At 45.9% G+C, this 24,548-nt stretch overlaps 1 long non-coding RNA gene across 1 annotated transcript in view; it reads left to right on the top strand.

The window, feature by feature from the left end:
- Positions 1-1,002: 1,002 nt before the first annotated feature.
- Positions 1,003-24,548, top strand: part of LOC134911580 (uncharacterized) — a 161,571-nt gene continuing 138,025 nt past the window's right edge. Inside the window, exon 1 of the long non-coding RNA XR_010176694.1 lies at positions 1,003-1,280. This is a non-coding gene — a long non-coding RNA (uncharacterized LOC134911580). The remainder of the gene's footprint in view (positions 1,281-24,548) is intronic.

The raw sequence follows: 24,548 nt of genomic DNA, 5'->3' as shown, positions 1-24,548 counted from the left end.
TACATAAGTACTGGAACAGTGGTAGATAGCCATAGTTGGTGCAACACACCTCTGTGCCTCTCCCCCGGCCACCGCCGTTCTCACACAGAAGTAGGACCCAGCCACCGCCGCTTTCATACCTGGCACTGCTGGACACTCAAACCTCCTTTTGTGCGCCTTTGCCCTGGCGATCTACAATTGCACTCGGCAGCAAGACCTGACCATAGTCGGTTTTTAAACGCCACTTCACGGTACACACACACCACCACCTGTGAGCCTCTCCCCCAGAAGGCCACGCAGATCTCAGCTCACATACAGTACAGCGCTGCCTGCTGTCATCTCCAGGGTGGCCAATTGGGGACACGGTGCACAATGCGCTCCCAGTACAGAATTACCTCCCCCTATATCCCGCACCTTCACTATCCCGACTGTCGGCATGCCGACCAATAGGGAATATTCCCACTCGTGGGTGTCCACGACACCCATAGAGTGGGAATAGCTCCTGCCCGCCGGTCACGCAATGCGCACCCCTCAGTACAAGTGCGCTGTGTGCAAACCACACTTTGCACACATACAGTTACGGGGCAGTGTGCTGCAAAGAGTTATGGAGGTTGTTCTTCTAGTCTGGGGAATATGTGAATAAACTCTTAGTGGTTAGGTGAGTAAAAGCTGTATCCTACATGTCAGGACAGGTGGATATTTGTATACCAGATACTGTAGCTGTTTTATAGCTATCCACAACACAGCACAGAGTAGCTAACATACACATGCACAGTATAACAGATGCTACAACTCTCTGGCCACCAAATAAAACATACATTCATTAGTATGTGCACTATGTACACTACACATTGCATTCTTCACCAGCACAGACTCCCTCCCTCCTCCTCCCCCTGCACGTAAATAGTGTCCGGTGAATGCTGATAAATGGCTGTCAACTGCAACCCCCGTCCTATCCCCCCACACCTCCCCCTCCCTTGTAATTTACTTTATGATGTTGCATATAGTATGGAGTGGACGGCCCTGCACTTCACGATTTCAACTAGGCTCCTCTCCTGCTCTCTGCATGTGACGCGAGATGTCACATGCAGGAACCAGGAAGTTTCACACACAGCGCAACTTCACAATCCAGTGCAGTGAGTGCACACAGGCAAAGACAAACTGCAGATAGAGCCAGAGAGCAGCTCGTTCAAGAGGCAGAGCAGGCACCCGGCAGCTGTCACACTCAAAGCAACGTGCTGACAGTCTGCCGGGGAATGGATTTAAAAATGCGTTCTGTTAAAGAGCTCTGCGGGCGGGAGGTAAATAAGCTACTGACCATGCGGGTGTGCTGCTAGATGGTGCGCCCTCAGCGTATTTACTCTGTGGGCAAGGCACCATTAGCACACACCTAGTTACGGCCCTGCAGTAGAGTGGTGAGTGGACTGGCCGGTGTGGACCCCAATGGTAGGAATATCTTATCTAGTTTTGATTATTTTATATATTTTGTTTGTGTTTTAAATTGCAGACTTTGCTGCTGAAAACCATATGGCCTTTGCTGATTGATCTGTAGCTGCCTAATGTTACTTTTTAATTATCCAGGTATGACTTCTATATGGTATTTTGGGTCCTATCACACACTGGTGAGGGTCAGTGTTTTAATAAGCTTTCCAATTTTCTTTTATAGTAGTCCTGTGTTCCAGGAGCTACCATTTGATGTATTGTGTCTAATATGACCCAGGTAAATTTGTGAAGTTTACTCTAGAGTGAGGTGCTATGCTTGGCCTGTGGGAGTAGATTTGGAGTATGCTAATCTTTATCCTTGTTTCCATAGAGTATGATTCTATTAATTTAATTAACTTGATGTCACTATTTTCTGCTATAAGGGCCTGGGAGGCACTGGTGGTGGTGGTGTGGGTATGATCTGATACCTATAGTCTGATTTTATACATATTGTATTTATCTTTTTGATCATGTAGATGCTCTGAATTGCCAGTCTTGATAAAGGTCCTATAATAGGACCGAAACATTGGTTGTTAAAGGCAACGTTATTGAACCTGATTAACCTGAATAAACTGATTGTCACATCAAGATCTTCAAAGTGATTGATTTCTGCGAGAGTGCACCCACCACACGGGTGGTAGATGCGGTATATTTGTGACCTGACATGGTCATTGGGAGCACCCGCCTATCTATCTTTATGAACTGATGAGAGTGCAGGATATTCTGTGGGTATATATATATATATATATATATGCTGATTCACACTCTATAGTACCAAGCACTGCTAATCAGAATAATTATAATAATAACTAGCTGAAGTACCCGGCGTTGCCCGGGTTTAGAGCTTCATGTTATTATGTTATCAATGAGTTGGATGTAACTGTCAACATATTAAAAATAAGTAGCAGCTCTTCCAACACACCCATGAGGTGACTGCCTAGTGTCGTTTTTGTTTTTGGGGTGTCGCCAGTAGCCCTAATCCCCATATATGTATTTTTGTGTTTTTATATTTTTGTGTATTTTTTGTTTTGTATATGCAGAAGTGTATTTTGTACATTTATGTGTATGTTTTTTGTTTTGTTTTTCAAGAAGATTATTTGTGGATTTTTTCTATATTTTTGTGTATTTTTTTGTTTTGTATTTGCAGGTGTGTATTTTGTGTTTTTTCTTAATTTTTTGTATTTTTGTATTTATTTATTTTTGCAGACGTGTCAACAAGTTAATTTTTTTCATTTTTTTCCTTTATTTGTGTGTATTTTTTTAATTTTGTATTTGCAGATGTTGATTTTTTTCTTTTCTTAATTTTTGTGGATTTTTTGTTTGCAGATGTGTTTACATAAGAAAAAACAACTATTACATATGACAAAACAAATGTGACCAAACACTAGCTTTAGATGGACCCGCCTGCTGGGCTGGGCTAGTGCCCACTGGCTGGGCAGGGCTAGTGCCTGCCGGCTGGGCAGAGCTAGTGTCCGCTGGCTGGCCTGGGCTTGGGTCCACCTGCTGGGCTTGGCTTGGGCCCGCCTTCTGGGCAGGTCCTGGGCCCACCTTCTGGGGCGGACTTGGGCCTGCCTTCTTGGCCAGAATTGGGCTTGCCTTTTTGGCTAGGCTTGGGCCTACCATCTTGACATGTCTGGGCATGTTGGGAGCACTGATAGGTATGTCTAAAGGTCTGAGGGGCATGTTGGGAGCATAGATGACCATATAAGGGCATGGTCACATGCTCATGTGATAGATGACCATATATGATCATAAGTTGAGCGAGGAGCCCTCTGACATTAGGCACCAGCTTCCTGCCCATATATGGGCATAGATAGACTGAACGCTGATGCTACTGACATACTCCTGAAGGATTTATAGTTGTATAATTGGAAAAATAAAATGAAGTGAAAAAAGTACTCACTGGTTACTGAGGGCCACTGTCACCTTTATTATTTAAAAAAAATAAAAAATACTTATTTTAGTTTAATGTAAAAAAACAACAAATAAACAAATAGACACGTGTACTAAAACATAGATATAAAATGTAGAAGAAAGCGATCCCATGGGAACTGACAATATAGCAAAACAACAGATATATAACTGTAATGAAGAGAGATTCTCTATGCATATAATCCTGCAGTCACAGTAACCTAATAAATAAATAATAGATATACCAATTTCTACATGCAGAGGCGGATTGGCCATAGGGTCTACAGGGAAGATTCTCGGTGGGCCGACGCACCCGCGGGGCCTGTTTTGTTTGAGGACATGTGGTCCTATTTATAGACATAATGAATAAGATGCCAAACAGTTTGCATATATGAAAATTACTTTGCCACTTAGCCTGTGATTGCAGATGATCTATTGCAGTGGTTCTCAAACTCGGTCCTCAGGACCCCACACAGTGCATGTTTTGCAGGTAACCCAGCAAGTGCACAGGTGTATTAATTAATCACTGACACATTTTAAAAGGTCCACAGGTGGAGTTAATTATGTCACTTGTGATTCTGTGAGGAGACCTGCAAAACATGCACTGTGTGGGGTCCTGAGGACCGAGTTTGAGAACCTGTGATCTATTGTATGCTCTGTCTGCCTGCTTGGCTGACATACTGTATAAGATTGAGTGAATAGTGATTAGGATACGGTTGGTGTAATAAGCAAGAAAATACTGTATATCTTTCTAAAGAATTATATAGTTTCCTGAATTCTAAAGGTGTATCATATAATGTGCTCAGAACATTTAATTTTATTTCCTTTTAACTTCCCCTTGATGCTGGACATCCCCACTATCTGGAAAGTCTTGGGGGGAGGGTGCTGCTGCCATGGCCCATGGCTCGACCTTACACCTCTGGTGCTGCCCAATGGTGCCACTAGTACAAATTTTTCCAGGGCCGATTTTTGTTCCCAATCCGCCCCTGTCTACATGGATGTATTTTATAGGCCAGAAAGAGTAAGGTCAGCAGCAGTAATTATTATTGGTAAAAAGCAATATAAGGTACAAAACCTGTGCGCTCTTACATAAAAGACACTCTACACTGAGTCACACAGCAACAATCTCAGGCCAGATATGACAGAGCCAGCAACACTTGGAAAGGCTTGCTTACTGTTACAGCCTTGCCCCTAACACATGGCATGGAAAGTCTGTTAAAGTATCATTGTTATAGAGCACAGGTTCTCAAACTCGGTCCTCAGGACCCCACACAGTGCATGTTTTCCTTGTCTCCTCACAGATCACAAGTGAAATAATTAGATCCACCTGTGGATCTTTTAAAATGTGTCAGTGAGTAATTAATACACCTGTGCACTTGCTGGGTTACCTGCAAAACATGCACTGTGTGGGGTCCTGAGGACCGAGTTTGAGAACCACTGTTATAGAGCACAGCAGGAGTAAAGACATGTTTAGGAAAACAGGTTTAGCTGTCATATAAGTATAGGAAACACATTGTTACTAGCCAACCAGCCAACATCTCATAGATAAGAGAGATAGTATAGCAGCCTACACTAAACCTCCTAATGATAATGTGTGGACCTCTATTCTAAAAGTAAAACATTCAATACCCTTAATACCATGAAATAATGACACGGAGACCTGAATTTGGCAGAAAATTGTTAGCTATTTATTGTACCCTAACCATTAGAAAAAACCTGTAAAGTAAAATTTAAGTTAACATGCCGATTCAACCGACATATGGTGGCAGAATAAAGAACGGCTATAATCCACTGACGATAATCTCAAAACATTAAAAACCCAAACAATCCTAATCTACCACAAACCATACATCGGTAATAGGTGCCCGACTCAGACCTCCACGCTGACTGCCCACCCTGACGGGTGATGACGCTGCCCCCTGTTGGGTGATCTAGCGGCCTTAAAAGTCAATGGAGGTGAGTGCACCTAAACCACACCAATACTGTAAAAAACTGTAACTAACAAGTCAAACTATAACCTGCCGTTCTTTTCCGCCAACAAATAGCCAACGATAAACCACAACTAACAATCCAGAGCCAAGACACTCCGTGCCAGAACATCTACCTAATGGGGTGGGAGGGCGGGAAGGCAAACCAGAAGTAAGAGACCCCTAGCTAGCCTATACATCCCTATATATACTGATCCCTCCCCTCTCTACCATTGGCTTTACTTTCCATAACAATTAAGTCCACACCCATCACAGGAGGTTTAACTCTCTCCATTCCTATGCCTGCCATAGTGTGAGAGAAGAAAAGTTGCTGCATATTGTGTCACTAGACAGGGAGCAAAGTACACAATCTACTGTAGGTTTCACAGACAGAAGACAGGGAGCAAAGTACACAATCTACTGTAGGTTTCACAGACAGAAGACAGGTCCGATACCAGTGACCCATGCCATGCATCACTATACTTACTCTGTGACGTCATACTGTAACGCCCACAAACACATAACATTTACGGTGCCGAAAACTTAAACTAAATTGTGGGGTGCTGATGTAAATCAGGTTCGGGTGATCAGAGCGGCAGACCTGCTTTACCTCTCAGACACAATGACAACACAAACATAATATAGTATCCAACTCCATTTTATTATCCTAACAAAATTTACAAGAGGCAGGTAAACAGGGAACTGGCGCACAATTGAAGCAGGCTGGTTATGGCTTCTAAATAACAGTCTCAGGTAACCAGCGTTAGCAATACAGGTAGCAGGTAAGCAAGTAACTGGTGCACAATTGAAGCAGGCTGGTTATGGCTTCTAAATAATAGTCTCAGGTAACCAGCGTCAGCAATACAGGTAGCAGGTAAGCAGGAACTTGTGCACGATTAAAGCAGGCTGGTTATGGCTACTAAACAACAGTCTCAGGTAACCAGCGTCAGCAATACAGGTAGCAGGTAAGCAGGAACTTGTGCACGATTAAAGCAGGCTGGTTATGGCTATTAAACGACAGTCTCAGGTAACCAGCGTTAGCAATACAGGTAGCAGGTAAGCAGGAACTTGTGCACAATTAAAGCAGGCTGGTTATGGCTACTAAACAACAGTCTCAGGTAACCAGCGTCAGCAATACAGGTAGCAGGTAAGCAGGAACTTGTGCACGATTAAAGCAGGCTGGTTATGGCTACTAAACAACAGTCTCAGGTAACCAGCGTCAGCAATACAGGTAGCAGGTAAGCAGGTAACTTGTGCACAATTAAAGCAGGCTGGTTATGGCTACTAAACAACAGTCTCAGGTAACCAGCGTCAGCAATACAGGTAGCAGGTAAGCAGGAACTTGTGCACGATTAAAGCAGGCTGGTTATGGCTATTAAACGACAGTCTCAGGTAACCAGCGTTAGCAATACAAGTAGCAGGTAAGCAGGAACTTGTGCACGATTAAAGCAGGCTGGTTATGGCTATTAAACGACAGTCTCAGGTAACCAGCGTTAGCAATACAGGTAGCAGGTAAGCAGGAACTTGTGCACAATTAAAGCAGGCTGGTTATGGCTACTAAACAACAGTCTCAGGTAACCAGCGTCAGCAATACAGGTAGCAGGTAAGCAGGAACTTGTGCACGATTAAAGCCGGCTGGTTATGGCTATTAAACGACAGTCTCAGGTAACCAGCGTTAGCAATACAAGTAGCAGGTCAGCAGGTAACTTGTGCACAATTAAAGCAGGCTGGTTATGGCTACTAAACAACAGTCTCAGGTAACCAGCGTCAGCAATACAGGTAGCAGGTAAGCAGGAACTTGTGCACGATTAAAGCAGGCTGGTTATGGCTATTAAACGACAGTCTCAGGTAACCAGCGTCAGCAATACAAGTAGCAGGTAAGCAGGAACTTGTGCACGATTAAAGCAGGCTGGTTATGGCTATTAAACGACAATCTCAGGTAACCAGCGTTAGCAATACAAGTAGCAGGTAAGCAGGAACTTGTGCACGATTAAAGCAGGCTGGTTATGGCTATTAAACGACAGTCTCAGGTAACCAGCGTCAGCAATACAGGTAGCAGGTAAGCAGGAACTTGTGCTCGATTAAAGCAGGCTGGTTATGGCTATTAAACAGCAGTCTCAGGTAACCAGCGTTATCAATACAAGTAGCAGGTAAGCAGGTAACTTGTGCACAATTAAAGCAGGCTGGTTATGGCTTGTAAACAACAGTCTCAGGTAACCAGCGTTCCTTAGTAGCGGATAAATGCATTAACATTAGCTTTCACACTGCTGGGCGGAGCTTGCATAAAAAAAAGAACTATCAGTACCAGCATTCCTTAATAGCAGATAAATGCATTAACATTAGCTTTCACACTGCTGGGCGGAGCTTGCATAAAAAGAACTATCAGTACCAGCATTCCTTAATAGCAGATAAATGCATTAACATTAGCTTTCACACTGCTGGGCGGAGCTTGCAATAAAAGAACTATCAGTACCAGCATTCCTTAATAGCAGATAAATGCATTAACATTAGCTTTCACACTGCTGGGCGGAGCTTGCATAAAAAAAAAACTATCAGTACCAGCATTCCTTAATAGCAGATAAATGCATTAACATTAGCTTTCATACTGCTGGGCGGAGCTTGCATAAAAAGAACTATCAGTACCAGCATTCCTTAATAGCAGATAAATGCATTAACATTAGCTTTCACACTGCTGGGCGGAGCTTGCATAAAAAAAAAACTATCAGTACCAGCATTCCTTAATAGCAGATAAATGCATTAACATTAGCTTTCATACTGCTGGGCGGAGCTTGCATAAAAAGAACTATCAGTACCAGCATTCCTTAATAGCAGATAAATGCATTAACATTAGCTTTCACACTGCTGGGCGGAGCTTGCATAAAAATAACTATCAGTACCAGCATTCCTTAATAGCAGATAAATGCATTAACATTAGCTTTCACACTGCTGGGCGGAGCTTGCATAAAAAGAACTATCAGTACCAGCATTCCTTAATAGCAGACAAATGCATTAACATTAGCTTTCACACTGCTGGGCGGAGCTTGCATAAAAAGAACTATCAGTACCAGCATTCCTTAATAGCAGATAAATGCATTAACATTAGCTTTCATACTGCTGGGCGGAGCTTGCATAAAAAGAACTATCAGTACCAGCATTCCTTAATAGCAGATAAATGCATTAACATTAGCTTTCACACTGCTGGGCGGAGCTTGCATAAAAAAGAACTATCAGTACCAGCATTCCTTAATAGCAGATAAATGCATTAACATTAGCTTTCACACTGCTGGGCGGAGCTTGCATAAAAAGAACTATCAGTACCAGCATTCCTTAATAGCAGATAAATGCATTAACATTAGCTTTCACACTGCTGGGCGGAGCTTGCATAAAAAGAACTATCAGTACCAGCATTCCTTAATAGCAGATAAATGCATTAACATTAGCTTTTACACTGCTGGGCGGAGCTTGCATAAAAAAGACTATCAGCATCAGCAATCCTTAATAGCGGATAAATGCATTAACATTAGCTTTCACACTGCTGGGCGGAGCTTGCATAAAAAGAACTATCAGTACCAGCATTCCTTAATAGCAGATAAATGCATTAACATTAGCTTTCACACTGCTGGGCGGAGCTTGCATAAAAAGAACTATCAGTACCAGCATTCCTTAATAGCAGATAAATGCATTAACATTAACTTTCACACTGCTGGGCGGAGCTTGCATAAAAGAACTATCAGTACCAGCATTCCTTAATAGCAGATAAATGCATTAACATTAACTTTCACACTGCTGGGCGGAGCTTGCATAAAAAGAACTATCAGTACCAGCATTCCTTAATAGCAGATAAATGCATTAACATTAGCTTTCACACTGCTGGGCGGAGCTTGCATAAAAAGAACTATCAGTACCAGCATTCCTTAATAGCAGATACATGCATTAACATTAGCTTTCACACTGCTGGGCGGAGCTTGCATAAAAAGAACTATCAGTACCAGCATTCCTTAATAGCAGATACATGCATTAACATTAGCTTTCACACTGCTGGGCGGAGCTTGCATAAAAAGAACTATCAGTTAGAGATGAGCGGGTTCGGTTTCTTTGAATCCGAACCCGCACGAACTTCACTTTTTTTTTCACGGGTCCGAGCGACTCGGATCTTCCCGCCTTGCTCGGTTAACCCGAGCGCGCCCGAACGTCATCATGACGCTGTCGGATTCTCGCGAGACTCGGATTCTATATAAGGAGCCGCGCGTCGCCGCCATTTTCACACGTGCATTGAGATTGATAGGGAGAGGACGTGGCTGGCGTCCTCTCCATTTAGATTAGATTTAGAAGAGAGAGAGAGAGAGAGATTGCTGTGATACTGTAGATTAGAAGAGAGTGCAGAGTGCAGACAGAGTTTAGTGACTGACGACCACAGTGACCAGTGACCACCAGAGACAGTGCAGTTGTTTGTTTTATTTAATATATCCGTTCTCTGCCTGAAAAAAACGATACACAGTCACACAGTGACTCAGTCTGTGTGCACTGCTCAGCCCAGTGTGCTGCACATCAATGTATTGTATATAAAGCTTATAATTGTGGGGGAGACTGGGGAGCACTGCAGGTTGTTATAGCAGGAGCCAGGAGTACATGATAAATAATATTATATTAAAATTAAACAGTGCACACTTTTGCTGCAGGAGTGCCACTGCCAGTGTGACTAGTGGTGACCAGTGCCTGACCACCAGTATATTAGTAGTATTGTATACTATCTCTTTATCAACCAGTCTATATTAGCAGCAGACACAGTACAGTGCGGTAGTTCACGGCTGTGGCTACCTCTGTGTCGGCACTCGGCAGGCAGTCCGTCCATCCATAATTGTATTATATACCACCTAACCGTGGTTTTTTTTTTCTTTCTTTATACCGTCGTCATAGTCATACTAGTTGTTACGAGTATACTACTATCTCTTTATCAACCAGTGTACAGTGCGGTAGTTCACGGCTGTGGCTACCTCTGTGTCGGAACTCGGCAGGCAGTCCGTCCATCCATAATTGTATTATAATATATACCACCTAACCGTGGTTTTTTTTTCGTTCTTTATACCGTCGTCATACTAGTTGTTACGAGTATACTACTATCTCTTTATCAACCAGTGTACAGTGCGGTAGTTCACGGCTGTGGCTACCTCTGTGTCGGCACTCGGCAGGCAGTCCGTCCAACCATAATTGTATTATATACCACCTAACCGTGGTTTTTTTTTCATTCTTTATACCGTCGTCATACTAGTTGTTACGAGTATACTACTATCTCTTTATCAACCAGTGTACAGTGCGGTAGTTCACGGCTGTGGCTACCTCTGTGTCGGCACTCGGCAGGCAGTCCGTCCAACCATAATTGTATTATATACCACCTAACCGTGGTTTTTTTTTCATTCTTTATACCGTCGTCATACTAGTTGTTACGAGTATACTACTATCTCTTTATCAACCAGTGTACAGTGCGGTAGTTCACGGCTGTGGCTACCTCTGTGTCGGCACTCGGCAGCCCGTCCATAATTGTATATACCAGTGACCTAACCGTGGTTTTTTTTTCTTTCTTTATACATACATACTAGTTACGAGTATACTATCTCTTTATCAACCAGTCTATATATTAGCAGCAGACACAGTACAGTGCGGTAGTTCACGGCTGTGGCTACCTCTGTGTCGGCACTCGGCAGCCCGTCCATAATTGTATATACCACCTAACCGTGGTTTTTTTTTCTTTCTTTATACATACATACTAGTTACGAGTATACTATCTCTTTATCAACCAGTCTATATATTAGCAGCAGACACAGTACAGTGCGGTAGTTCACGGCTGTGGCTACCTCTGTGTCGGCACTCCGCAGCCCGTCCATAATTGTATATACCAGTGACCTAACCGTGGTTTTTTTTTCTTTCTTTATACATACATACTAGTTACGAGTATACTATCTCTTTATCAACCAGTCTATATATTAGCAGCAGACACAGTACAGTGCGGTAGTTCACGGCTGTGGCTACCTCTGTGTCGGCACTCGGCAGCCCGTCCATAATTGTATATACCAGTGACCTAACCGTGGTTTTTTTTTCTTTCTTTATACATACATACTAGTTACGAGTATACTATCTCTTTATCAACCAGTCTATATATTAGCAGCAGACACAGTACAGTGCGGTAGTTCACGGCTGTGGCTACCTCTGTGTCGGCACTCGGCAGCCCGTCCATAATTGTATATACCAGTGACCTAACCGTGGTTTTTTTTTCTTTCTTTATACATACATACTAGTTACGAGTATACTATCTCTTTATCAACCAGTCTATATATTAGCAGCAGACACAGTACAGTGCGGTAGTTCACGGCTGTGGCTACCTCTGTGTCGGCACTCGGCAGCCCGTCCATAATTGTATACTAGTATCCAATCCATCCATCTGCATTGTTTACCTGAGGTGCCTTTTAGTTGTGCCTATTAAAATATGGAGAACAAAAATGTTGAGGTTCCAAAATTAGGGAAAGATCAAGATCCACTTCCACCTCGTGCTGAAGCTGCTGCCACTAGTCATGGCCGAGACGATGAAATGCCAGCAACGTCGTCTGCCAAGGCCGATGCCCAATGGCATAGTACAGAGCATGTCAAAACCAAAACACCAAATATCAGTAAAAAAAGGACTCCAAAACCTAAAATAAAATTGTCGGAGGAGAAGCGTAAACTTGCCAATATGCCATTTACCACACGGAGTGGCAAGGAACGGCTGAGGCCCTGGCCTATGTTCATGGCTAGTGGTTCAGCTTCACATGAGGATGGAAGCACTCAGCCTCTCGCTAGAAAACTGAAAAGACTCAAGCTGGCAAAAGCACCGCAAAGAACTGTGCGTTCTTTGAAATCCCAAATCCACAAGGAGAGTCCAATTGTGTCGGTTGCGATGCCTGACCTTCCCAACACTGGACGTGAAGAGCATGCGCCTTCCACCATTTGCACGCCCCCTGCAAGTGCTGGAAGGAGCACCCGCAGTCCAGTTCCTGATAGTCAGATTGAAGATGTCAGTGTTGAAGTACACCAGGATGAGGAGGATATGGGTGTTGCTGGCGCTGGGGAGGAAATTGACCAGGAGGATTCTGATGGTGAGGTGGTTTGTTTAAGTCAGGCACCCGGGGAGACACCTGTTGTCCGTGGGAGGAATATGGCCGTTGACATGCCAGGTGAAAATACCAAAAAAATCAGCTCTTCGGTGTGGAGGTATTTCACCAGAAATGCGGACAACAGGTGTCAAGCCGTGTGTTCCCTTTGTCAAGCTGTAATAAGTAGGGGTAAGGACGTTAACCACCTCGGAACATCCTCCCTTATACGTCACCTGCAGCGCATTCATAATAAGTCAGTGACAAGTTCAAAAACTTTGGGTGACAGCGGAAGCAGTCCACTGACCAGTAAATCCCTTCCTCTTGTAACCAAGCTCACGCAAACCACCCCACCAACTCCCTCAGTGTCAATTTCCTCCTTCCCCAGGAATGCCAATAGTCCTGCAGGCCATGTCACTGGCAAGTCTGACGAGTCCTCTCCTGCCTGGGATTCCTCCGATGCATCCTTGCGTGTAACGCCTACTGCTGCTGGCGCTGCTGTTGTTGCCGCTGGGAGTCGATGGTCATCCCAGAGGGGAAGTCGTAAGCCCACTTGTACTACTTCCAGTAAGCAATTGACTGTTCAACAGTCCTTTGCGAGGAAGATGAAATATCACAGCAGTCATCCTACTGCAAAGCGGATAACTGAGTCCTTGACAACTATGTTGGTGTTAGACGTGCGTCCGGTATCCGCCGTTAGTTCACAGGGAACTAGACAATTTATTGAGGCAGTGTGCCCCCGTTACCAAATACCATCTAGGTTCCACTTCTCTAGGCAGGCGATACCGAGAATGTACACGGACGTCAGAAAAAGACTCACCAGTCTCCTAAAAAATGCAGTTGTACCCAATGTCCACTTAACCACGGACATGTGGACAAGTGGAGCAGGGCAGGGTCAGGACTATATGACTGTGACAGCCCACTGGGTAGATGTATGGACTCCCGCCGCAAGAACAGCAGCGGCGGCACCAGTAGCAGCATCTCGCAAACGCCAACTCTTTCCTAGGCAGGCTACGCTTTGTATCACCGCTTTCCAGAATACGCACACAGCTGAAAACCTCTTACGGCAACTGAGGAAGATCATCGCGGAATGGCTTACCCCAATTGGACTCTCCTGTGGATTTGTGGCATCGGACAACGCCAGCAATATTGTGTGTGCATTAAATATGGGCAAATTCCAGCACGTCCCATGTTTTGCACATACCTTGAATTTGGTGGTGCAGAATTTTTTAAAAAACGACAGGGGCGTGCAAGAGATGCTGTCGGTGGCCAGAAAAATTGCGGGACACTTTCGGCGTACAGGCACCACGTACAGAAGACTGGAGCACCACCAAAAACTACTGAACCTGCCCTGCCATCATCTGAAGCAAGAAGTGGTAACGAGGTGGAATTCAACCCTCTATATGCTTCAGAGGTTGGAGGAGCAGCAAAAGGCCATTCAAGCCTATACAATTGAGCACGATATAGGAGATGGAATGCACCTGTCTCAAGTGCAGTGGAGAATGATTTCAACGTTGTGCAAGGTTCTGATGCCCTTTGAACTTGCCACACGTGAAGTCAGTTCAGACACTGCCAGCCTGAGTCAGGTCATTCCCCTCATCAGGCTTTTGCAGAAGAAGCTGGAGGCATTGAAGAAGGAGCTAAAAGGGAGCGATTCCGCTAGGCATGTGGGACTTGTGGATGCAGCCCTTAATTCGCTTAACAAGGATTCACGGGTGGTCAATCTGTTGAAATCAGAGCACTACATTTTGGCCACCGTGCTCGATCCTAGATTTAAAGCCTACCTTGGATCTCTCTTTCCGGCAGACACAGGTCTGCTGGGGTTGAAAGACCTGCTGGTGACAAAATTGTCAAGTCAAGCGGAACGCGACCTGTCAACATCTCCTCCTTCACATTCTCCCGCAACTGGGGGTGCGAGGAAAAGGCTCAGAATTCCGAGCCCACCCGCTGGCGGTGATGCAGGGCAGTCTGGAGCGACTGCTGATGCTGACATCTGGTCCGGACTGAAGGACCTGACAACGATTACGGACATGTCGTCTACTGTCACTGCATATGATTCTCTCAACATTGATAGAATGGTGGAGGATTATATGAGTGACCGCATCCAAGTAGGCACGTCACACAGTCCGTACTTATACTGGCAGGAAAAAGAGGCAATTTGGAGGCCCTTGCACAAACTGGCTTTATTCTACCTAAGTTGCCCTCCCACAAGTGTGTACTCCGAAAGAGTGTTTAGTGCCGCCGCTCACCTTGTCAGCAATCGGCGTACGAGGTTACATCCAGAAAATGTGGAGAAGATGATGTTCATTAAAATGAATTATAATCAATTCCTCCGCGGAGACATTGACCAGCAGCAATTGCCTCCACAAAGTACACAGGGAGCTGAGATGGTGGATTCCAGTGGGGACGAATTGATAATCTGTGAGGAGGGGGATGTACACGGTGATATATCGGAGGGTGAAGATGAGGTGGACATCTTGCCTCTGTAGAGCCAGTTTGTGCAAGGAGAGATTAATTGCTTCTTTTTTGGGGGGGGTCCAAACCAACCCGTCATATCAGTCACAGTCGTGTGGCAGACCCTGTCACTGAAATGATGGGTTGGTTAAAGTGTGCATGTCCTGTTTTGTTTATACAACATAAGGGTGGGTGGGAGGGCCCAAGGATAATTCCATCTTGCACCTCTTTTTTCTTTTCTTTTTCTTTGCATCATGTGCTGATTGGGGAGGGTTTTTTGGAAGGGACATCCTGCGTGACACTGCAGTGCCACTCCTAAATGGGCCCGGTGTTTGTGTCGGCCACTAGGGTCGCTAATCTTACTCACACAGTCAGCTACCTCATTGCGCCTCTTTTTTTCTTTGCGTCATGTGCTGTTTGGGGAGGGTTTTTTGGAAGGGACATCCTGCGTGACACTGCAGTGCCACTCCTAGATGGGCCCGGTGTTTGTGTCGGCCACTAGGGTCGCTAATCTTACTCACACAGCTACCTCATTGCGCCTCTTTTTTTCTTTGCGTCATGTGCTGTTTGGGGAGGGTTTTTTGGAAGGGACATCCTGCGTGACACTGCAGTGCCACTCCTAGATGGGCCCGGTGTTTGTGTCGGCCACTAGGGTCGCTAATCTTACTCACACAGTCAGCTACCTCATTGCGCCTCTTTTTTTCTTTGCGTCATGTGCTGTTTGGGGAGGGTTTTTTGGAAGGGCCATCCTGCGTGACACTGCAGTGCCACTCCTAGATGGGCCCGGTGTTTGTGTCGGCCACTAGGGTCGCTAATCTTACTCACACAGTCAGCTACCTCATTGCGCCTCTTTTTTTCTTTGCGTCATGTGCTGTTTGGGGAGGGTTTTTTGGAAGGGCCATCCTGCGTGACACTGCAGTGCCACTCCTAGATGGGCCCGGTGTTTGTGTCGGCCACTAGGGTCGCTAATCTTACTCACACAGCTACCTCATTGCGCCTCTTTTTTTCTTTGCGTCATGTGCTGTTTGGGGAGGGTTTTTTGGAAGGGACATCCTGCGTGACACTGCAGTGCCACTCCTAGATGGGCCCGGTGTTTGTGTCGGCCACTAGGGTCGCTTATCTTACTCACACAGCGACCTCGGTGCAAATTTTAGGACTAAAAATAATACTGTGAGGTGTGAGGTATTCAGAATAGACTGAAAATGAGTGTAAATTATGGTTTTTGAGGTTAATAATACTTTGGGATCAAAATGACCCCCAAATTCTATGATTTAAGCTGTTTTTTTGTGTTTTTGGAAAAAAACATCCGAATCCAAAACACACCCGAATCCGACAAAAATAATTCGGTGAGGTTTTGCCAAAACGCGTTCGAACCCAAAACACGGCCGCGGAACCGAACCCAAAACCAAAACACAAAACCCGAAAAATTTCAGGCGCTCATCTCTACTATCAGTACCAGCATTCCTTAATAGCAGATAAATGCTTTAACATTAACTTTCACACTGCTGGGCGGAGCTTGCATAAAAGAACTATCAGTATCAGCAATCCTTAATAGCAGATAAATGCATTCACAAATATATAAGGGCAGTCTACCCCCTTTTACAACATTCCAAAACAAATATGCGGGGCACAGCACTAGTGGGGAGCCTCTTCCCCTGGAATACAATATATTGCCCCCAGATTACAGAGTCTTTGCAGCAGAAGGGGTTAAGCCGGGCACATACAAATGAGGGGAGCGCAACTCCTAATTATCTAAACTTGCGGGGGTACTGTGATGAGGGGAGCCCACCCCTTTTATTACATAAGATGTTCCCAATTGCAGAGTTTATGCAGCGGAAGGGGTTAAATATCGGACACAGGGGATCTTGGGGGTGTCTACACCCTTTTTTAAATACTATGTCCCCTATTAGCAGAGTTTTTGCAGCGGAGGGCACAACAGGGGCAGAGTATGGCAGTGGAAGGGCGATCAGGGTCTCACCACCTGCTGCGGCGCTTCTGCCACCTCCGATGCTCCGCTTCCTCATTCCTTCTGCCGGCGATGTCCTCTTCTGCTCCGGTCCCCGCCGTCCTCTCGCTGGTCTCCAGCCGCGGGTCCGCGCCGTCCTCTCACTGGTCTCCAGCCGCAGGTCGCTTTTCTCCGTGCAGCAGGCTCCGGTCCGCGCCGTCATCTCTACGCTGGGGTCTTCTCGGGTCCTCGCCGTACTCCAGCCGCCAGGGGTCCTCGCTGGGGTCTTCTTCCCGAGGTCGTCCTTCGCGGTGCCTGCGCGCTTCTCATCTGCCGCTCCTTGGAATCCAGGGGACGGATGTCATCACTGCTCTGCTGGACGGGCTGCGGTTCCTCCGGCCCAGCGCTCCAGTCTCTCAGCAGCGGCGGCTCTTCTCCGCACTCCATCCCCGCTGGCACTGACGCGGCCAGCTCTTCTCCTCAGGCAGGGTCTCCGGCATTCTTCTGGCACTGGTGCTCCGGTCGCTGGTTCTCCCCTCGGATTCTTCTCTGCGCAGACGGTCCTCACACACTGGCAGGCGGCTCCTGGGGCTACATGGCGACACCTTCCCCAGGTAATCTTCCCATTCCTCCAGGGCTCCTCTGGCAGCGATCCTCCCAGCGCTGCATACTCCAGTCTTCAGGCTCTGGACACTACATGGCTCCACTTCCCCAGGTACATATTCCCATTCCTCCAGGGGCTCTCTCTCCTGTGCTGTGAGGCTTCTTTTAAGGGTACTGGTGCTCCTCCACCTCCCCTCTCCTCTATGATGACTGGCTCCCGGGGCCCCAGCAACAGACCACCCCCTGGTCACTCTGCCCTACAACCCAGGGGACCCAATCAGCTGGGGACATGTTTCCCAGACTTTTTATGTTGCTGGGTAAGAAGTGACAGGACCAGAGAATTGGCGGCAAAATCCCTGTCCCAAGCTGACAGGGTCACATAAAGTTCAGCCCACAATCTACTCTGGGACTTGTAGTTCCACAATGTAAACAAAAACAAAAAAATCACAAGGGGATCTCCATGGTGCAATAGCTTCAGGGTATTACATTCTTCCCCCCTAAAATTATACGTGTCCTCACGTATACACCTTAACACTATACATCGGTTAACATAAGCCTTGAACTGGGTACAGCTCTGTTGGCAAACAAGTCATTGTGTCTGGAGCACAGGGCCCGCCTGCGATTCTCTGATCCTGTTCGTGACGCCAAAGAGATGTAACGCCCACAAACACATAACATTTACGGTGCCGAAAACTTAAACTAAATTGTGGGGTGCTGATGTAAATCAGGTTCGGGTGATCAGAGCGGCAGACCTGCTTTACCTCTCAGACACAATGACAACACAAACATAATATAGTATCCAACTCCATTTTATTATCCTAACAAAATTTACAAGAGGCAGGTAAACAGGGAACTGGCGCACAATTGAAGCAGGCTGGTTATGGCTTCTAAATAACAGTCTCAGGTAACCAGCGTTAGCAATACAGGTAGCAGGTAAGCAAGTAACTGGTGCACAATTGAAGCAGGCTGGTTATGGCTTCTAAATAATAGTCTCAGGTAACCAGCGTCAGCAATACAGGTAGCAGGTAAGCAGGAACTTGTGCACGATTAAAGCAGGCTGGTTATGGCTACTAAACAACAGTCTCAGGTAACCAGCGTCAGCAATACAGGTAGCAGGTAAGCAGGAACTTGTGCACGATTAAAGCAGGCTGGTTATGGCTATTAAACGACAGTCTCAGGTAACCAGCGTTAGCAATACAGGTAGCAGGTAAGCAGGAACTTGTGCACAATTAAAGCAGGCTGGTTATGGCTACTAAACAACAGTCTCAGGTAACCAGCGTCAGCAATACAGGTAGCAGGTAAGCAGGAACTTGTGCACGATTAAAGCAGGCTGGTTATGGCTACTAAACAACAGTCTCAGGTAACCAGCGTCAGCAATACAGGTAGCAGGTAAGCAGGTAACTTGTGCACAATTAAAGCAGGCTGGTTATGGCTACTAAACAACAGTCTCAGTTAACCAGCGTCAGCAATACAGGTAGCAGGTAAGCAGGAACTTGTGCACGATTAAAGCAGGCTGGTTATGGCTATTAAACGACAGTCTCAGGTAACCAGCGTTAGCAATACAAGTAGCAGGTAAGCAGGAACTTGTGCACGATTAAAGCAGGCTGGTTATGGCTATTAAACGACAGTCTCAGGTAACCAGCGTTAGCAATACAGGTAGCAGGTAAGCAGGAACTTGTGCACAATTAAAGCAGGCTGGTTATGGCTACTAAACAACAGTCTCAGGTAACCAGCGTCAGCAATACAGGTAGCAGGTAAGCAGGAACTTGTGCACGATTAAAGCCGGCTGGTTATGGCTATTAAACGACAGTCTCAGGTAACCAGCGTTAGCAATACAAGTAGCAGGTCAGCAGGTAACTTGTGCACAATTAAAGCAGGCAGGTTATGGCTACTAAACAACAGTCTCAGGTAACCAGCGTCAGCAATACAGGTAGCAGGTAAGCAGGAACTTGTGCACGATTAAAGCAGGCTGGTTATGGCTATTAAACGACAGTCTCAGGTAACCAGCGTCAGCAATACAAGTAGCAGGTAAGCAGGAACTTGTGCACGATTAAAGCAGGCTGGTTATGGCTATTAAACGACAATCTCAGGTAACCAGCGTTAGCAATACAAGTAGCAGGTAAGCAGGAACTTGTGCACGATTAAAGCAGGCTGGTTATGGCTATTAAACGACAGTCTCAGGTAACCAGCGTCAGCAATACAGGTAGCAGGTAAGCAGGAACTTGTGCTCGATTAAAGCAGGCTGGTTATGGCTATTAAACGACAGTCTCAGGTAACCAGCGTTATCAATACAAGTAGCAGGTAAGCAGGTAACTTGTGCACAATTAAAGCAGGCTGGTTATGGCTTGTAAACAACAGTCTCAGGTAACCAGCGTTCCTTAGTAGCGGATAAATGCATTAACATTAGCTTTCACACTGCTGGGCGGAGCTTGCATAAAAAAAAGAACTATCAGTACCAGCATTCCTTAATAGCAGATAAATGCATTAACATTAGCTTTCACACTGCTGGGCGGAGCTTGCATAAAAAGAACTATCAGTACCAGCATTCCTTAATAGCAGATAAATGCATTAACATTAGCTTTCACACTGCTGGGCGGAGCTTGCAATAAAAGAACTATCAGTACCAGCATTCCTTAATAGCAGATAAATGCATTAACATTAGCTTTCACACTGCTGGGCGGAGCTTGCATAAAAAAAAAACTATCAGTACCAGCATTCCTTAATAGCAGATAAATGCATTAACATTAGCTTTCATACTGCTGGGCGGAGCTTGCATAAAAAGAACTATCAGTACCAGCATTCCTTAATAGCAGATAAATGCATTAACATTAGCTTTCACACTGCTGGGCGGAGCTTGCATAAAAATAACTATCAGTACCAGCATTCCTTAATAGCAGATAAATGCATTAACATTAGCTTTCACACTGCTGGGCGGAGCTTGCATAAAAAGAACTATCAGTACCAGCATTCCTTAATAGCAGACAAATGCATTAACATTAGCTTTCACACTGCTGGGCGGAGCTTGCATAAAAAGAACTATCAGTACCAGCATTCCTTAATAGCAGATAAATGCATTAACATTAGCTTTCATACTGCTGGGCGGAGCTTGCATAAAAAGAACTATCAGTACCAGCATTCCTTAATAGCAGATAAATGCATTAACATTAGCTTTCATACTGCTGGGCGGAGCTTGCATAAAAAGAACTATCAGTACCAGCATTCCTTAATAGCAGATAAATGCATTAACATTAGCTTTCACACTGCTGGGCGGAGCTTGCATTAAAAAAGAACTATCAGTACCAGCATTCCTTAATAGCAGATAAATGCATTAACATTAGCTTTCACACTGCTGGGCGGAGCTTGCATAAAAAGAACTATCAGTACCAGCATTCCTTAATAGCAGATAAATGCATTAACATTAGCTTTCACACTGCTGGGCGGAGCTTGCATAAAAAGAACTATCAGTACCAGCATTCCTTAATAGCAGATAAATGCATTAACATTAGCTTTCACACTGCTGGGCGGAGCTTGCATAAAAAGAACTATCAGTATCAGCAATCCTTAATAGCGGATAAATGCTTTAACATTAACTTTCACACTGCTGGGCGGAGCTTGCATAAAAAGAACTATCAGTATCAGCAATCCTTAATAGCAGATAAATGCATTAACATTAGCTTTCACACTGCTGGGCGGAGCTTGCATAAAAGAACTATCAGTATCAGCAATCCTTAATAGCGGATAAATGCTTTAACATTAACTTTCACACTGCTGGGCGGAGCTTGCATAAAAAGAACTATCAGTATCAGCAATCCTTAATTGCAGATAAATGCATTAACATTAGCTTTCACACTGCTGGGCGGAGCTTGCATAAAAATAACTATCAGTACCAGCATTCCTTAATAGCAGATAAATGCATTAACATTAGCTTTTACACTGCTGGGCGGAGCTTGCATAAAAAAGACTATCAGCATCAGCAATCCTTAATAGCGGATAAATGCATTAACATTAGCTTTCACACTGCTGGGCGGAGCTTGCATAAAAAGAACTATCAGTACCAGCATTCCTTAATAGCAGATAAATGCATTAACATTAGCTTTCACACTGCTGGGCGGAGCTTGCATAAAAAGAACTATCAGTACCAGCATTCCTTAATAGCAGATAAATGCATTAACATTAACTTTCACACTGCTGGGCGGAGCTTGCATAAAAGAACTATCAGTACCAGCATTCCTTAATAGCAGATAAATGCATTAACATTAACTTTCACACTGCTGGGCGGAGCTTGCATAAAAAGAACTATCAGTACCAGCATTCCTTAATAGCAGATAAATGCATTAACATTAGCTTTCACACTGCTGGGCGGAGCTTGCATAAAAAGAACTATCAGTACCAGCATTCCTTAATAGCAGATACATGCATTAACATTAGCTTTCACACTGCTGGGCGGAGCTTGCATAAAAAGAACTATCAGTACCAGCATTCCTTAATAGCAGATAAATGCTTTAACATTAACTTTCACACTGCTGGGCGGAGCTTGCATAAAAGAACTATCAGTATCAGCAATCCTTAATAGCAGATAAATGCATTCACAAATATATAAGGGCAGTCTACCCCCTTTTACAACATTCCAAAACAAATATGCGGGGCACAGCACTAGTGGGGAGCCTCTTCCCCTGGAATACAATATATTGCCCCCAGATTACAGAGTCTTTGCAGCAGAAGGGGTTAAGCCGGGCACATACAAATGAGGGGAGCGCAACTCCTAATTATCTAAACTTGCGGGGGTACTGTGATGAGGGGAGCCCACCCCTTTTATTACATAAGATGTTCCCAATTGCAGAGTTTATGCAGCGGAAGGGGTTAAATATCGGACACAGGGGATCTTGGGGGTGTCTACACCCTTTTTTAAATACTATGTCCCCTATTAGCAGAGTTTTTGCAGCGGAGGGCACAACAGGGGCAGAGTATGGCAGCGGAAGGGCGATCAGGGTCTCACCACCTGCTGCGGCGCTTCTGCCACCTCCGATGCTCCGCTTCTTCATTCCTTCTGCCGGCGATGTCCTCTTCTGCTCCGGTCCCCGCCGTCCTCTCGCTGGTCTCCAGCCGCGGGTCCGCGCCGTCCTCTCACTGGTCTCCAGCCGCAGGTCGCTTTTCTCCGTGCAGCAGGCTCCGGTCCGCGCCGTCATCTCTACGCTGGGGTCTTCTCGGGTCCTCGCCGTACTCCAGCCGCCAGGGGTCCTCGCTGGGGTCTTCTTCCCGAGGTCGTCCTTCGCGGTGCCTGCGCGCTTCTCATCTGCCGCTCCTTGGAATCCAGGGGACGGATGTCATCACTGCTCTGCTGGACGGGCTGCGGTTCCTCCGGCCCAGCGCTCCAGTCTCTCAGCAGCGGCGGCTCTTCTCCGCACTCCATCCCCGCTGGCACTGACGCGGCCAGCTCTTCTCCTCAGGCAGGGTCTCCGGCATTCTTCTGGCACTGGTGCTCCGGTCGCTGGTTCTCCCCTCGGATTCTTCTCTGCGCAGACGGTCCTCACACACTGGCAGGCGGCTCCTGGGGCTACATGGCGACACCTTCCCCAGGTAATCTTCCCATTCCTCCAGGGCTCCTCTGGCAGCGATCCTCCCAGCGCTGCATACTCCAGTCTTCAGGCTCTGGACACTACATGGCTCCACTTCCCCAGGTACATATTCCCATTCCTCCAGGGGCTCTCTCTCCTGTGCTGTGAGGCTTCTTTTAAGGGTACTGGTGCTCCTCCACCTCCCCTCTCCTCTATGATGACTGGCTCCCGGGGCCCCAGCAACAGACCACCCCCTGGTCACTCTGCCCTACAACCCAGGGGACCCAATCAGCTGGGGACATGTTTCCCAGACTTTTTATGTTGCTGGGTAAGAAGTGACAGGACCAGAGAATTGGCGGCAAAATCCCTGTCCCAAGCTGACAGGGTCACATAAAGTTCAGCCCACAATCTACTCTGGGACTTGTAGTTCCACAATGTAAACAAAAACAAAAAAATCACAAGGGGATCTCCATGGTGCAATAGCTTCAGGGTATTACATTACCAATTCCTCTGCTACATAATACCTAATCCTATGTAACTAGTAGCGCTGAAGATATGACAGTAACTGCCTGGAGGTGAGATTGTGATGTCAGCTGACCATGGGCCAGCTGACATCACAATGGCATACTTGCCTACCTGACCCTCTCCATGAGGGAGAAAATGCTCTGTTCCTGGACTTTCCTGGTAATGTATGATTGCCATCAACTGTGGTGAAACACCTTTCTTATCAATTAACTAGCTCACCACAGGTGATAGCAATCATACATTACCAGGAAAGTCCAGGAACAGAGCATTTTCTCCCTCATGGAGAGGGTCAGGTAGGCAAGTATGCACAATGGGCCTGATGACATCACAATGGGTCCAGTGGCCAGCTAACATCCCATGTCATGTGATAGATGACCATATAATCCTATGGAACTAGAACACAATTTTGCAAACCAAGGCACAAATTTGAGGTAAAAATTTGAAAAATGGAGGAAAAAGTGTGCAGCAGGGCCGCCATCAAGGCGGTGCTGCGGGTACAGGAGACCCGGGCTCTGACAGAGAAGGGGGCCCGGCAGGACCCCTATTGATGTGTAATGATGTTTATGTATTGACAACCCTGCACTCGTGACATCATGCGCCGCTAAAAGAGAGAGAGAGCAAGAGCCGCGGAACATGAGGAGCAGACAGAAGAAGCCAAAAGTAATAACATCATGAGGGGGCTGGCTGCGGAGCCCCTGGCAGGAAAGACAGAAGGGCGCTACCCCGGGCCAGTCACATATGCAGGATGCAGGGGCGGTATCAGCTTGTGTCCGGACTCGGAGTGTAGGCTATGGTGGGGCACAGCTCCCAGGTGTCAGTGACTTTTTCTACTGAATCCTGCATTTGATTTATGTCACCGTACAGCGCTTCCTGTAGTGAGCCATCAACACTGGGGGACAACTGCAATCACACTCACAGGCGCCGTGCTAGAATGTCATGCAGCCAGGAAGAGGACACCACAAGACACATCACCTACACCGATTCAGTTGAAAAAAACACTGACACC

This window comes from Pseudophryne corroboree, chromosome 4 (genome assembly GCF_028390025.1).
Source record: "Pseudophryne corroboree isolate aPseCor3 chromosome 4, aPseCor3.hap2, whole genome shotgun sequence".
In the NCBI taxonomy this organism is placed as follows: Eukaryota; Metazoa; Chordata; class Amphibia; order Anura; family Myobatrachidae; genus Pseudophryne; species Pseudophryne corroboree.
This window is presented reverse-complemented; position numbering and strand designations above follow the sequence as displayed.